Below are 16,099 nucleotides of genomic sequence, written 5' to 3'. Positions count from 1 at the left end.
GAAAAGGAGATAAAACTGGTTTATGTGAATACTAAAGAACAACTTGCAGATATTTTCACAAAACCTTTTCCTAAGGAGACTTTTGAATATCTTAGAGATCATCTTGGAGTCATACCACCACCGGTAGAGACTTAGACAGTTGATGATTGTCATCAACCGGTAGAATTGAAAGACAAATCTTTTACTCCGGTCCTTGATGAGGAAGCTACTTCTCAGGGGGAGTAGTTGGTATTTTGTGATAAGTTCTTTTTATATTTGGTTTTGTATTACTTTGGCATTTGATGTCAAAGGGGGAGAGATATCTATGGAAAAACACATTATCTTTTGAGGAGAGATTGGTATTGAAAATTAATCTTTGGATAAACACATGTTGCTCCCAGGGGGAGAAATTGTTGTTTAGGAGATTGTTGGTTTTTGGTATTTGGCATTTCTATTTTGACACTTTGATGGTTTTTCCATCTTGTGTTGCCATCAATGCCAAAGGGGGACATTGTTGGTATTTTGGTATGGTTTTGTCATTGATGTCAACACCTACTGAAAACTAGCACTTTGGAGATCCAACAAAATTCACCGGCAAGCAAGTAACTATTGCATAGTTACTGGTATATGGTTCACCGGCAGGATATAATGTTCACCGACACTTGGAATGATATGGAAGACACTTGGTAATGTCAAAGACATTGTGTGGACACTTTGTTTTGAAGAATTGATCATTGGTATATTCATATATAATTGGTTATTGCATCGGATATTATATTGTATGTAAAATGTTTTTATTGTAATATCTTGTAGAGACGACCTACTAAAATTGGTCTTAGGTTATGGTATAAATGTAAGATCTTATTTGTAAGATCGAATGTGGGAATGCAAAAAAGAATTGTGAGAAGGTATATGCGAGATTAAGCAGAGGTATACACGAAGACATCATTTGAAGGTGAAGCTAGGTTTTTGTAGAAGCGTATCAGCATTACACCGGTACTGAATCCAACATATGAAGATGCTATTTTGTGTAGTACATTCTTATTGGATTTAACCATCCAACTATAGTCAGTGTGACTCCCATTTTGTGATTGAGCAGTGAGCTCTAGGCTATTGGCCTTTCTGCATGTGCAAACCCCATTTATGTACACTTACTATCTGCAGTAGTATCATCTGATTGTGGGTAAGGTTTCCCATAGTGGTTTTTCCCCTTACAGGGTTTCCACGTACAAAATATTGGTGTTATGTGTTGTGGATGACTCTATGTTTATGTTTCATGCATTAATCTTTACCGGTATAGCAATTTACAGCTAACACTGTCTACCGACACACTTAACTGGTATTAAGCATTAAGTTGGTTAATTGATTTTTGGTTTAAATTTATTAGACAACTGATTCACCCCCCCCCCCCTCCCCCTCTCAGTTGTCTCTGGGACCTAACAGATGTTGCTAACAAAGGAAGAAAAAACAAAAGTCAAGCAATCTAGGACATTCAGGATATCAAGAAAATGGCTTTGAATATGTCCCAACTTGAAGTTGAAGCTACCAAGGCCTTCAAATTTCTAAATTAGCTATCTTGTTGTTGTTTGGTCCTTTTGGGTTTCTTGTTATTAGTTGGCTACCCCTTCTTTGGTTTTCTGTTGATGAAAACATTTTGTTTCAAGAGGTTCGGGTCCCTTCAAAACATGTTTTATCCTTAATAAAAAATTGTAAATCACATCTAATAGTGTTTACCAAATGAAAATAAAATCAATTATAACAATAAAAAGATAACATTGTGATTACATGGAGAAACCTTTTCAGGAAAAAATTGACCAAGAAGAGATGAATGACTTCTATCATCAACAAAATGTGATTGCAATACAACACTCTTAAGTTTTCTCAAGTCTTCAATCTAGCAACTTTTAACCCTTGCAAAGAAAAACTTGAACAAATTCCATCTCACAACTAGCACAAAATTCTAATATATGGAAACTCCTAAGAGTGGTTAACCACCATGGTATCACAAAATAACATTTGCAAATCCACTTAAGAAAAACCACATCATCTTCCTTGGAATCATTAATAACACCCAAAATAGCTACTTATAAATACTCTTAAAATTGTCATAAGACATCTATCTTGCTTGGGCACCTAGGGAAGGAATCTATCATATTTACTGTTATAAATATTACATAGATGCCATGATATCTTATGACAGTTGTAATAAACCCAAAAAATAAGTCATTCTCAAGGTGGACACCCAAAGTTACTAACTCTACCATTTTACTATTACCATGATTCCTATCTAGTGAAAAGTGAATTAGTAACTCCTTGTCAATAAATAAACAATCTCCATTGTCAATAAAAATATATTTATAGTACTAGTAAAATATGAATTACTACTTCTAGTGAAAACCTCAAATTTTTACTGTAACTAGAGTTTCCAAGATTTTTTTTTTAAATAAATAAATATATGGATCCTGGCACTGCATGGAGTCCAAGTGGTTCAAAGACTTTCTTTAGCTAGTGATGACATCTTCATGATGGGATCTTATTTGTTGGATTTTGAGGGGACACGAAGTAGTTTTTCTCACTTAGGGTAAGTCTCCATGCATCTGCTTAGCTTATTTTGGCTAGAAGCCACTGTTCATTTTTTTAAGAAATAATTTGTGGAGATGGTGGCCCCATGAATGTTAAATTTTGTTGCTTATAAAAATAAGTAGTCATCTTAAATTGTATTTTTCAAAGAAATCTTTAATAATAATTTTTCATACAAATTTTGGAGAAACAATTAGAAACAATAAAAAAGAGGGAGAAAGAATTGTGGAGCCACATACATCGTTCTTCACAATCACTAGCACATTTGGGGTCATTTTCTGATGAACTATTATCAGAATTCTGACATATTAATGTTGTAGATTTGACAAAATGATGAAAAGATTTTTGTCACTCAAGTTTCATCATCATATTCGACGAACAACTTTTCGTCGAATTTTCAATGCTATGTTCATCGAAAATTGATACATACTATGGCAGTCTAATTCATTACAATTTTGATGAAGTCATCAAACCTCTAATGAACCATGCACACTATTGCCATCAGTACACGTTGGGGTTTTCATCAGAATTCCGATGACAAGTGGCACTATGCTCTGATGGGAATGTTGTACCTGTGATGAAATTTGTCATTGCAAGTACAACATTCCCATCGGAAAATGATTGGGATAACACCAGAATTCTGTTGACAAATGTAAGTAAGCTCTGACAAGAATGTTGTACCTATGACAAAAAATTTCATCGTAGGTACAACACTCTCGTTAGGGCCTATGTTAGGCATTTTAATCATAATTTCAACGAACAGGTAATATTTAAAAACAAAATGTCCATTCTACCCCTATATAACTTGGACACACCAATTGCCATCAGGGAATATAAAGCATTGCAACTATGGAATATGATTTGATAGGCTTTCTCAAATATTGAACTACCCCTATATAACTCCTTACCTCAATGACAATGAAAGTCTTGGATCACTTCAAAATGGCTTCCACTTTTACTAAATTCCAAATGATGGTTGGATCTTACTTGCTTCATAGACTTAGCTATCTTTGATCTCAAACTTAGGCAACTATTTGGTGTATCTAGTAACTACCCTTTTAAAAAGTTAAATGAATATTTGCCTATGCAATCAACAATATGAATATAAACAATAAAAATCTATTTTCTACAATTCATGGGTTAAACTCCTTGTCTCAATGACTGTAATGAAAGCCTTGGATCACTTAAAAATGGCTTCCACTTTTACTAAATTCCTAATGATGGTTGGATCTCTGTCTAATAAATTTTGATACTAGCTACTTCATAGACTTAGCTATCTTTGATCTCAGACTTAGGCAACTATTTGTTGTATTTGGTGACTGCCCTTTTAAAATGTTAAATCAATATTTGCCTATGTAATCAACAATATGAATATAAATAACAAAAATTTATTTTCTATAATTCATGGGTTAAACTCCTTACCTCAATGACAATGAAAGTCTTAGATCACTTCAAAATGGCTTCCACTTTTACTAAATTGCTAATGATGGTTGGATCTTTTTCTAATAAATTTTGATCCTAGCTACTTCATAGACTTAGGTATCTTTGATCTCAGAATTAGGTAGCTATTTGATCCTAGCTACTTCATAGACTGAATAAAAAACCTGTCAATGTTGTAAAGGCAATTTTTGTTGCATGGTTAGAAGTTAGTTTGTTCAAGAAGTTTGAAAAGTAGTTATGGATGTTGGAAAGACTTGAGTGGAATTTAAATAAGACCTTCCTCAAACCATGGAGGGGTTGTATGCATTGGTGTGATATTTATCAAGAAGAAAATCAATTAAATCTTGAAGTTTTATGCATTTTCTTGTGTTCTCAGGTGTAACAGTCTGAAATACTATAGTTTTCCATATAGTAATCACTTCATTTTCTTGGAAAGACGATTGAATATGATGAAGGGGTGAATCCATTGTCATTTTATTTTTGTCTCATTCCACTTTATTTATTCTTGAGAGAGATGTCTTTTTTTTGTAAAGACTGTTGGAAACCCTCATTAGGGTAACCCAAGATAGTCAAAAATGTCTTTGGATCTTTTGCGACGTTGAATAAGGCAAGTAAAAATATGGAGAGACCCTTGTAAACATGTATTTTTCTTTCCTTCTTAGTGTAGGGCTCCATGATGTGGAAATCACGTATAAGAGGGTTGAAATTCACTTTTTTTTCTTGAGTCTTAGTCTGCCATAACAGTGACTTAAGGGAGTATGGTGAATGTAAGTGCAGGTTTGGTCCTTGAAGGCTTAAAAAGAGGTAGTGAGGGGTGTGTGGAGGTGCCAAAACATGTCTCAATGGTTTTCAATCCAAGGTGACAAAACAAACATGAAGAGTTTATGACTATCTTAAACCTTTGAGTTGGCTATCACAGTTTGACAATGTGTTGAAAATCATTGTATTTACATAATTAGATGTGGATTTGATGTTGGTTTGAGTGAAAAGGACGTGACAGGCTTGATTCCCATCATCAATGGTTGAATTTGAAGGGTGGTAAGAAAAGAATAGTCCATTCAATCATGACTGCCCTTGTCTACCACATGTCTGTCCCAAAGCACGTTTGACTGTCCTAATAAGCAGTGTGTTGGTTGTGAATGAAGGGTAACCATGTTGGGTAGGTTGGGTGGGTATAGAGTTAAGAGTAGGAGTGTTGTGAAGTCCTATAAGGAATTGCCAAGAGTATATGTGGTTGGAGTAGTCTTTGTATGTTGGAATGGAGTTTGGAGTCTTAATTGGGTATGGTGTTGAGTGAGTGACTAGTAGGGAGGCTCACAGTGTTTGAATGTTGGAGGGTTTGGACTGTTATTTAGAGGATCCGATTAATACTGAGAGGGGGGGTGAATCAGTATTAACAAAAACTGAAATATTAAACCAAACTGATCAATATTTCACCAAAACAGATCATAACCAGTATCGGTAGCCACTGAAATCAATCTACTAATCAGATTTACCAGACTGCTCATTTAAGTGTTCCATATCATGCATGCAATAGAAAGATATCAACTTAACACAAACAAAAATCAATCATCATATGAACACCAAGATTTTCACATGGAAACCCAAATGGGAAAAACCATGATGGGAATTGGTACCCAAAAGATAATGCGCTCTTTCAGAATGCACCCTGTTAGGAGCCTAGCCCAATTAGGAGCTTACAATGATACCCAGTTAGGAGAAGACCCTGTTAGGGGTTACCTAGTCAAGGGATTTACAATATGAGCTCTATTAGGAGATTCACCCTGTTAGAACCAACCTCGTGAGAGGATTTAAACTCAAGTTGTTGAGATACCCAGTTAAGGGATTTACATGAACAAGGCATGTTAGGACCTACCCGGTTAAGGGATTTTGAACCTGTTGCAACTGTTAGGGAACAACAAATGAATAATCTAGAAATAGAACTTCCTACTTTCTTGTTCAGATCCACTTCAGCTCCAATTTGCTTCACTCTTGTAGACACACACCTTTGGTTTGGCTATACACTCTTTTCTTAGATTACCGACCCAATAAACTTCATCAAAACTAACTTAAATACACTTTACATCTTTGTCAGTTATAAAACCCTAGATACATCAAGATTCAAATTAATTTACATCATAGATCATCACAGATCATAACAAATAATCATACATATTATTACAACAAATATCAAGAAAATTTCAACCATTGAATAATCATAACACGACACTGCACATCGATCTGATAAGCAGTCAAACCCTTAAAACATTCTTCTATGCTCTTTGTTGTTTTCCAATAAATTCCATCTTTAATCGCGCCAAAATAGTATTTTAATTTCTCACACAAGTTGTGACATGTCACCATCAAGTTATGAACATAATGAAATTCACTACCAAACCATAAAGCATCACCGGTTAAGAGATCTTGTTATCGGTTCTAAAACCCTGCTAAAACCCTACTGAAAAATACAATAGTAAATCACAAACATGACTTCTGGCTATCAAAACATGATGTTCTAGTCATAGACTAATTACAATGATATAAACACATGTTTTAAACCGCAAGACCTAATTCCTTATCAATCTTTAGAACCAATTCCTTAAGTATAACATTGTTTCATGTTTATCAGTTAAAGTCATATTTGCCAGGTTTTCTATCAACTACATAGTTCATCTCACCAAATTAATCCATTACCAGTTAGGTTATACCAGTAAACCTAGATGACAAAGTAATCAAGAATAAACAATTTCCATAGTTTCCATCAATGACAATACAAATAATTGATCACCAAGTCACCAACCGATATCTTAATCTATATTGGTCATACATCACCATGCCATCATTCTCCTTATCATATCAACTATATCACCACCAACAATCCTTCAACATATCATCACCAAAAATCCTTGAACATATCATCACCAATAGTCCTTCGATATATCATCATCAATTATATCAATCATGCCAACTTTCTCCCCCTATGGAATTGATGGCAACACTAAAATAATCACCATCAAACTAATCATGCTTTACTTTCTCTTCTCCTCCTTTGTATGATCTTTTGCTAGTTATATTACTTCTCCTATGTTTTCTCCCCATCATATTACTTCTCCCCCTTTGACAACAATGTGAAAGGTGCAAATGCATCTTATAACATTATTGTTGTTGCTATTGTCTCCATCATCTCTGCTAACATCATCTTAGATGCTCCCCCTGAGGAGTAGCCCACATCTCATCAATCCATAGTGAAAAATATTCAATAATTCCACTGGATTGATGCATCACCTACATCTTAGTTGATCTTGTTACTGGTTCTAAAACCCTACTGAACATACAATAGTAAATCACAAACATGACTTCCGGTTATCAAAACATGATGTAGTTCTGGTTATAGACTAATTACAATGATATAAACACATTTTTAAAAAAACAACACCTAATTCCTGATCAATATTCAGAACCAATTGCTTAAGTATAACATTATTTCATATTTACTAGTTAAAGTCCTATTTGCCAAGTTTTCTATCTGCTGCACAGTTCATCTCACCAACTTAATCCATTACCGGTTAGGTTGTACCAGTAAACCTAGATGAAAAAGTAATCAAGAATAAACATTTTCCATAGTTTCCATAAATGACAACACAAATAATTGATCACCAAGTCACCAACCAATATCTCAATCTATACAGGTCATACATCACCATACCATCATTCTCCTTATCATGCCAACTATATCATCACCAACATTCCTTCAATATATCATCATCAATTATGCTAAACATGCCAACATGGATTTGGGTTCATACAAGATGAGGGCTATTTGAGCATGTTCTAATGAGTGGATGGGGACTAAGAAGCATGATGGTGTTTTGATGTATTGTAACCTTATGAGTACTCATAACCTTGTGAGGGGTCCTATGAGGGTTTAGGGTATTATCACCTTATTGTATGGGTGAGTTGGGAGAAATATCTCCCCTATTGGGTGAGTTGGGAGAATGATATCCCCTATTGGAACTCAACCAATAGGGGAGATATTTATCCCAACTCACCCATACAATAAGGTGATAATTCCCTAAACCCTCATAGGACCCCTCACAAGGTTATGAGTACTCATAAGGTTACAATACATCAGAACACCATCATGCTTCTTATTCCCCATACACTCATTGGAACATGCTCAAATAACCCTCATCAACTTGTATGAACCCAAATCCAAACCCTCCAACATTCAAACATCATAAGCCTCCCTACTAGTCACTCACTTAACACCATACCCAATTAAGACTCCAAACTATATTCCAACATAAAAAAACTACTCCAACCAAATACACTCTTGTAAATTCCTTCTAGGACTTCACAACACTCCTACTCTTGACTCAATACCAACCCAACCTACCAAGAACTCACAATGAATAGTATTGCAACAATACTGGTTTAGACAACCACAACACTCATTTAAGACATCCATGTTGACATAAATCATTCCTCACTCAAGGGATTTCAAACACTATGAATGGATTCAAAGAGCCTCCTATAACTTCCTCAGTACTCCCCACTCTAACTCTCATCAACACTCACTCAATCTTGCACAAAATGGAGATGTTTTATCACTGTCAAATTAAGACAGTCAACTAAGTGCAGGGACAGACATAGACTTTGTCTTCCATCTCACTTCTCAATGCCTTCAAAGGTTATTGGGTACTCAATAGGGCCTTCCTACACTCATCCAAACCCTGACCACAAACCCAACAACATTCATTCATGCAAACACTTGAATTCTTGTTGCATTGACAAACTAATGTACTCACTGTTATTCTGAAACAATCAATGTGTTTTTACTTTTGGGTTGTTTCCTTTACACCATTGAAGAAAATATTGGCCAAGATGTGTAGGAATTCTTTTTTTGGTCTTGTATGGACATATTTGGTCTTTATGTATTGGTTTCATGGTGTTTTGGTTGGTTACAAGGCCATTTGCAAAAATATGTAAAAGTTGTCAATGTTGTTATGACAACTTTTGTTGTCAACTTTACAATATTTTGGATTAGTTGGTCTCCAATAGTCCAATGGTTAAAAATTCAGTTTTGGATGTTGGGAGACATTGTTTTGACACATACAAAATCCTTTGAGGCCAAACATGTAAGATTGTTGATGGTGGAATGAAGGAAGGTGATCTCTATTACATACATTTTGTGACTCAGTCCGAATTTCTTGCATTTTCTCATGTTGAATCTGATTGACAAATGTTCTAAAAACTTGGAAGGTTGAATTAGAATTTTATCTAGCACATCCAAGTGTGGGGAGGCTTTGAAGTATTTTTTTCATTAATCTTTGTCATTTTTTGTGCTTCCGATCATGTGAAAACCCTACCGAGGGTTTCATTTACAATGGTTGGTTCTCAACATTCCTGAGAGTCAAAATTCATGAAACTCAAGGGGATGTTGGGATAACTAGTGTATTATAGCATGGTAGGAGTGATGGAGGTTTCCATGATGATTGGAGAAGGAAAAATGCATTGAAGTGCTTGGCATTAAGAGGAATGGCAAGCAATTAAAGGTAGGTGATGAAGTTGGATGAGTTCCAAAACATCACAAACATAATATTTTGATGAAATTGGTGGTTTTGACACTAACATTAAGTGTCTCAAGTGGAGAGAATTTTCTGTGAATAGCTTGAAGAGGGGTTGCTTTGTAAAATAGGCCTACTTAGGGCTCTTTCCTAATTAGGACAGGTGTTGGTCAGGATGACCAGTCCAAAAGAACCCTATCTAAGTTTGACATATGTTGTAGAAGGCCCGATAGGGTATCCTAATCTATCATTTTTTTGCTTGGTGTTTGGGGAGAATTGTGAGTTATTGCCCCAAAAGTGAAAACCTAGGGCTAGTAGGATTGTGAAGCGTTTGTGAAGAACAAGGATATTAGGAAGTTTAAGAATCACTTTAAATGCTTGAATCATGTGTCATAGGATGTAAGAAGGAATTGTGTATGGGTGGTTTGGGTGTGTGTCATATTGTTGGTGTATTGCCTTTGTAAGGGTATGTATAGCCTATTGAGAATTAGGGCTATAGGAAGGAAGGTCACATTGAAATCATGTGTTGTCAACCAATGACTTGTTGAGTCATTTGAGAAGGGTAAAGTGAGTGAGTAAGTCCCTTGGAGAATGTTTATGTGTTTTTGGATTGGGTATTCTACCAAGTTTCCCTATGGCTCCGCATCAAAACTCCTTGCCTCAATCACAATGAAAGTCATGGATCATTTCAAAATGACTTCCATTTTTACTAAATTCCTCACAATAGTTGGATCTTAGACTGATAAATATTGATCTTAGGTACTTAATAGACTTAGATAATCTTTGATCTTGGACTTAGACAACTATTTGGTGTATTTGGTGACTGCCCTTTTAAAAAGTTAAATGAATATTTGCCTATGTAATCAACAATATGAATATAAATAACAAAATCTATTTTTCTGTAATCAACAATATGAATATAAACAACAAAATATTAATCAAGGACCTTACCTATGATGGTCCCCACTAAGTAAATTCTTGTTCTGTTGTTCGTGTTGGCTCTGTTGGGCCCTGGAATTAAGATTCAATACATATTATTCAATAAGATTAACAATGGAGCATAATGAAATATTAAAATTTGTAACTCCTGCCCAAAAATAGCCTAACTTTTGGGAAACATAAATTTTGGGCTCCTAATTGAGCCTTTTTTTGACTAAAGATATTGGAGTACTCTACATGCATCATTCAATTTCAAGGCCTCACAACATCATTTGAAGCATGAAAACCCAATTTTAAATAAATTTTTGAGAAATTTTAAAGCTTAAGTCTTTATTATCTTATCACCTAGACCTATTCTTGTTGTCAAAATCACCCAAAATGTACAAAATTCAATTTTGGAGCTTTCAGAGAAATTCCAAGGTCTTGCATACCCATACACAAACTTAATAGAAAAATAGGTCATGCTAATTTTGACCCTTTTTGAAAATTTGGAAGTTCCACTTGAGTTTCCAAAAGTGGCTCATATCTCCACCTTGGTTGGAGTGAAGAAAGGTCATGCCTTGACTTTAATTAAAGAACAAAAAAAATTATAGCCTTCGAAAATGGTGTAAATGTAATTATTTAGTCACGTATAACAATATTTCTCTAACTGTATATAATGGTAGGGTTTCAATTTCACTTTACCATAGCTTCCAAGCATATGGGTTGGAACAATTGAGACAATATGAAAGCCATAAAGGAAAATACATAATACAAAATAAATAATAGTAGGGTCTAAGGAGAGAAAGACAACTTAATCTATAATTGGGTAGTCAATTAGGCAATTATTGTCATGATCATTCACAAACATGCAAGAAACCATGATAGTTGTTACATAGCTAAGTTTCAAAATGTGTCTAATAGATTCCAAGGTAAGCATAATCTTTTTCGGGCTTATAGTTATGTATAAAAAAAGGAAAGGTTAGTTGATAACTATCCAATGTAAAGGCCATATGATAATAAGAGACAAGAGCTTTGTAAGAGTGAGAAAAAAGAGATATGACAGTCAAAATAAGGACAATCATATGATATTACATGAAGGAGTATCAAATCCTTTTACCTAATTTTCAATTCATATACAATGCAAAGATAACATATACATACTTTGAAAGGGAAAGTAATAGTGAAAGTCAAGGACTTTTGATTAGTGATAGCCTTAAGATTTAAAGGCCATGGAAATCATCAAGGATGGTAGCCATGACAGGTAAGAATTTTTGACAATCCTATGAAGTCAAGACAACCAAACAAATATGAAAAATATGTAATCTTCTATAGGACAATATGACAGACCTACCATGAAAGTACCTATAGAAATGATAATGTAGAGGTAATGATGACATAGACGGGAAGTTATTTCTTACTCTCTAGCTTTGCAAAGACCAACCAAGATCTTCACTAGATCAGAACAATGTTTATGGTTTCTTGTAGAACATTACATGCAAGTTATTTTAGATGATACCAAAAGATCATTAAACCATATTTGTGATAATAGGAAAAGAAGAAGACAACTTAGCAAAGAAGAGCACAAACCTATGAATGATAAGAGAAAAGTTAGGTGGAAAAGATACTTGATGCTAATTATTTGCTAGACATAGAAGCGAGAGGTTGGACATGTTGGTTTGAGCTATCCTCCAAAATAAGCAAAAGGGTGACTAGTGAAGACCATGCATTTGGAGATAATTTAGATGTTGAAGAATTGAAGAAGGAAGATGATATAGAGTTTTTTCTTTGAAAAGATATTTTATTTAATTATTTGATGGACCAATCAATTAGTGGAGTTGTACTAATGCTTCAATTTTATGAGGGAGCCTTGAAAGAAGCATATAATTTTTGATGAAATCAAGGGAAAAATGATCATTGGAGGTTAGAAGGTAAGTTAAGAGGGTTAAAGGTAAAATATGAGATGATTTATATGGGATAGTGATGGAAGATATTGCAAACTATAAAATATTACACATATATTTATGTTAAAGGCTTAGTGAAAATCTTTAAAAAACCATATAAACCAAGTAATAATAGTAGTAAGAAAGTGTAGATGCCTAAAAAATGTCTCATTGATCATGTACTAATTATTCCTCTAATTGATTAAATAATTATTTAATTATTTAATTAAGTTCATTAATCTCATTCTTCTAAATTCGTATTTCCTCATCATCTTATTAATTATTCTATTTCCAATTCTGTCATCATTTCATCATTAACCATTTTTCTAATGTTAATTAAATATTTATTATTTAATTAATTGTGATTAATTCTCCAATTTAAATAATCTTTATTATTTAAATAAATTCATTTTCAATTTCTATCTCTATTCAATTAATCATCAACCCTTTTCTAAATATTAATTAAATATTAATTATTTACTTAATTGTGATTTTAATTCCTTTAATTTAAATCATCTTTATTATTTAATTAAAGTCCATTTCTAAATAATTAAATAGTTTCTTTAAATTATTTAATTAACTAAATCTTATTTCTCCTAATTTCATATTCTTCTAATTTAATTTATTCTTCTAATTTCTTCTAATTTCATATACACATGCATGATTTCAAAAATTAAATTGAAAATCAAAGTCAAGTTCTAAATATATTCAAATAATAAATTGAATTTTAAATAAATTCAATATTTGAATTAAAATCTCATGCAAAGATTAAATTGAAAATCCAAGTTAAAGTTCAAGTGCATGCTATATTAATTAATTTAATCAATTAAATAATTAATTCAATTATCTCTTCAATTCCTATTCCCATCTTTTAGTTAGCTTCTTCTAAATAAAGCTCTCAATCAACTTTCGATTAGTTAACTATTTCCTCCTCTTTATTTCCTCCAATTACCCTTTTTCATCTTTCATTCAGCTTTTTCCTCAATCAGTTGACACAATTAATCTATTTAATCTATTATGTTTCACCTCCAAATTAGCATTTCAACTATCAATCAGCATGTGAGCTCACCTGAGTTCCACCTCTTGATCATTTTGTTCCATCTCTCATTCAGTCCTCTCCAATAATCTATAAATTGTGCATTCAATCTCCTTTTTCAGCAATCATGAACCTTGAATCTTTGTGTCATTTGTCGATTGCCAGTGCGATATTTGAGAGCCACCATACCACAAAGAGGAGAAGAGCAATGGAAGCTATACACAGTCTTGGAATAGGGGGGATTGATTGATTTTAATTATATTCCTGTTTCTTGCTTCTGTGTTATTTCATTGTTTTGTTTGTTTGAATTCTAATTAGGATAGGGATTCGTGATTTCCCTGGTATTCCTAGTTTACTTTATATTAGATAAATTTTTACATGCGACATTTTGGTGAACCCGACGTGAACTAACAACAATTTAAACTTGTTTTTCTTTTGTATAATTTTGCAGATCATACATAATTTTTTAAAAAAATTTGTAGTTTTGTATGGATTTGTAGAACAAATTCCGAATCATGCAATCATGCTTACATCATCACGCAATCACATAGACATACTCACACAATCGAGTAGACTGGGTCACGCATTTATGTGGAACTCATCATGCAAAAGCCCTTACAGGATCACATTATCACTTTGTTAGAATCATGCATTCATGAGGAATATTGTTGTTCTGTTTACTTTATGTTTTTTTATTTTCCGCTCTTTGTTCTATCAAATTTTGTATGAAATTAGGTAAATCTGAATATGGTTTACTTTTATTGCATGCTTAATTATGACATTTTATGGCATGCAAGGTATAATTCAGAATTTCAGGTGCCAAGAGGACGAAAGAATACGTAAGGCAAACCAGATGCTATCAGCAAATCCTAAAGGTAGAAAAGAAGATACGAGATCCAGAGGATCAACCAACCATCGATAGATACAATAGCCTAGTTCTCTCTTATAGAGTGAAATATGATTTTCTTAACATAGAATGGATGATGAGAGATATTTCTAGGGCATCACAATCTGTTTTGCAGGTTCCTGATCATAATTAGATTTCCTTTTTATTTTTTTGTTTTGTCTATTTGCGGATCACGCAATCACTCGGTTAGGATCATGCAATCGCTCTGTCAGAATTACACAATCGCTCTATCATAATTATGTAATCGATCATACAAGATCACCCAATCGCTCAGGTATCATCATGCATTCATTTTTGTCATAGTTTATTTCTCTATTTTCTATGGGGTTTATTGGGTTACTGATTGTCTGTTTGCAGCATGTAGCAAATTTATAGAGAGGATCAGATCTTTACTGAATCATAAACATGCATGCTCTCACACTTCAATTTTGGGTTTAAAATAAACAATGGTTAAAATTGACATGCACATACGTATCTCACACCTAAATTTGAGTTTTAAAATAAATGTGAATCAGGTTGCTTAATAGATTAACTCACATCCCATTTTTCTTAAGGGAAAGAACTTTTTATTATGTTTGGGGTGGACCTATTGTTGCATCAACTACCTTTGTACTTGCCTTCGGGGTCTTGGGAGAAAGGGAGAAGGTGATAACAACGCCGAAATTTTTCATTTTAGTAGTGAGGGGTATCTTTGACTAGGGATTTAATCAGCCCACAAAGGTACTTCTAATTCAGATGCGTTGGGGATATCATCTCTCCCAGTGTACTCTCGAGCAAGTTTTTTGAGATGCTATATAAATGTACTAGTCAAGTGGCTAGAGTGTTGAGTGAATTTGACATATGTGGGGGCCTTCCCTGCACTGATAAGCTCAACTAAATTTTAAGTGGCTTGCTCTGAGAATCCATCATTGGATCGAGACCCCTTGAATTTTTACAATAAGAACCAACTTAGTAGCCCAAATCCTACATTCAGTGATTCCAGGAGTGCAGATTGTACCCCATAGATACCCCTCATGTACCTTGCATTATGAGATAGAAATCCCTTGATGATAAGATCTTTGGGGTAAGAGACACTGGCATGCCTGCGAAGTGTGTGTTGTGGAGTGGAGCCAGTGCTACCAGACTCTCTATCTATCCATCTTGTTTTGGTATTTTGTTGTGGGGGCCTCATTGAATGGTGTCCACTTTTCAGCCTAAGATTGTATTCTCTGCTTTTTTATGTATCATTGTACCATACCAGTATTGAGTCAATTTTTTGGGCTATTTCAGGCCCTATCTTACGTATCTCTGAATTTTAGAATTGGTCATAACACAGTTTAGTTAGCTATACTTGTCTTCAAATAACTATTCTCAAATTTGGAAAACAAAAAACTTGTCCTACACACAGAATTACTAGAAACAAAGTCCATTTTGAAACGTTAGATAGTCTTACAAACTCAAAATTTTACTTGTGACCATAGGTAGTCCTTGCATAGTTTTCATTTACGTCCTTATTATCATCCATTATCCTTGCATAGTCCTTGAATAGTCTTCATTTATGTCCTTATTATCGTCCTTTGTCCTTGCATAGTCTTCATTTACATCCTTATTATCGTCCATTGTCCTTACATAGTCCTTGCATAGTCTTCATTTACGTCCTTATTATCATCCTTAGAAGTTGCATAGTCCTTATTACATCCTCATTATTGTCCTCATATACGTCCTTAGATTTAAGTCCTTGTCTAGACCT

This window comes from Cryptomeria japonica, chromosome 2 (assembly GCF_030272615.1).
Source record: "Cryptomeria japonica chromosome 2, Sugi_1.0, whole genome shotgun sequence".
Taxonomy (NCBI): domain Eukaryota; kingdom Viridiplantae; phylum Streptophyta; class Pinopsida; order Cupressales; family Cupressaceae; genus Cryptomeria; species Cryptomeria japonica.
The sequence above is the reverse complement of the archived record's forward strand: the minus strand, read 5'-3'. Positions refer to the sequence as shown.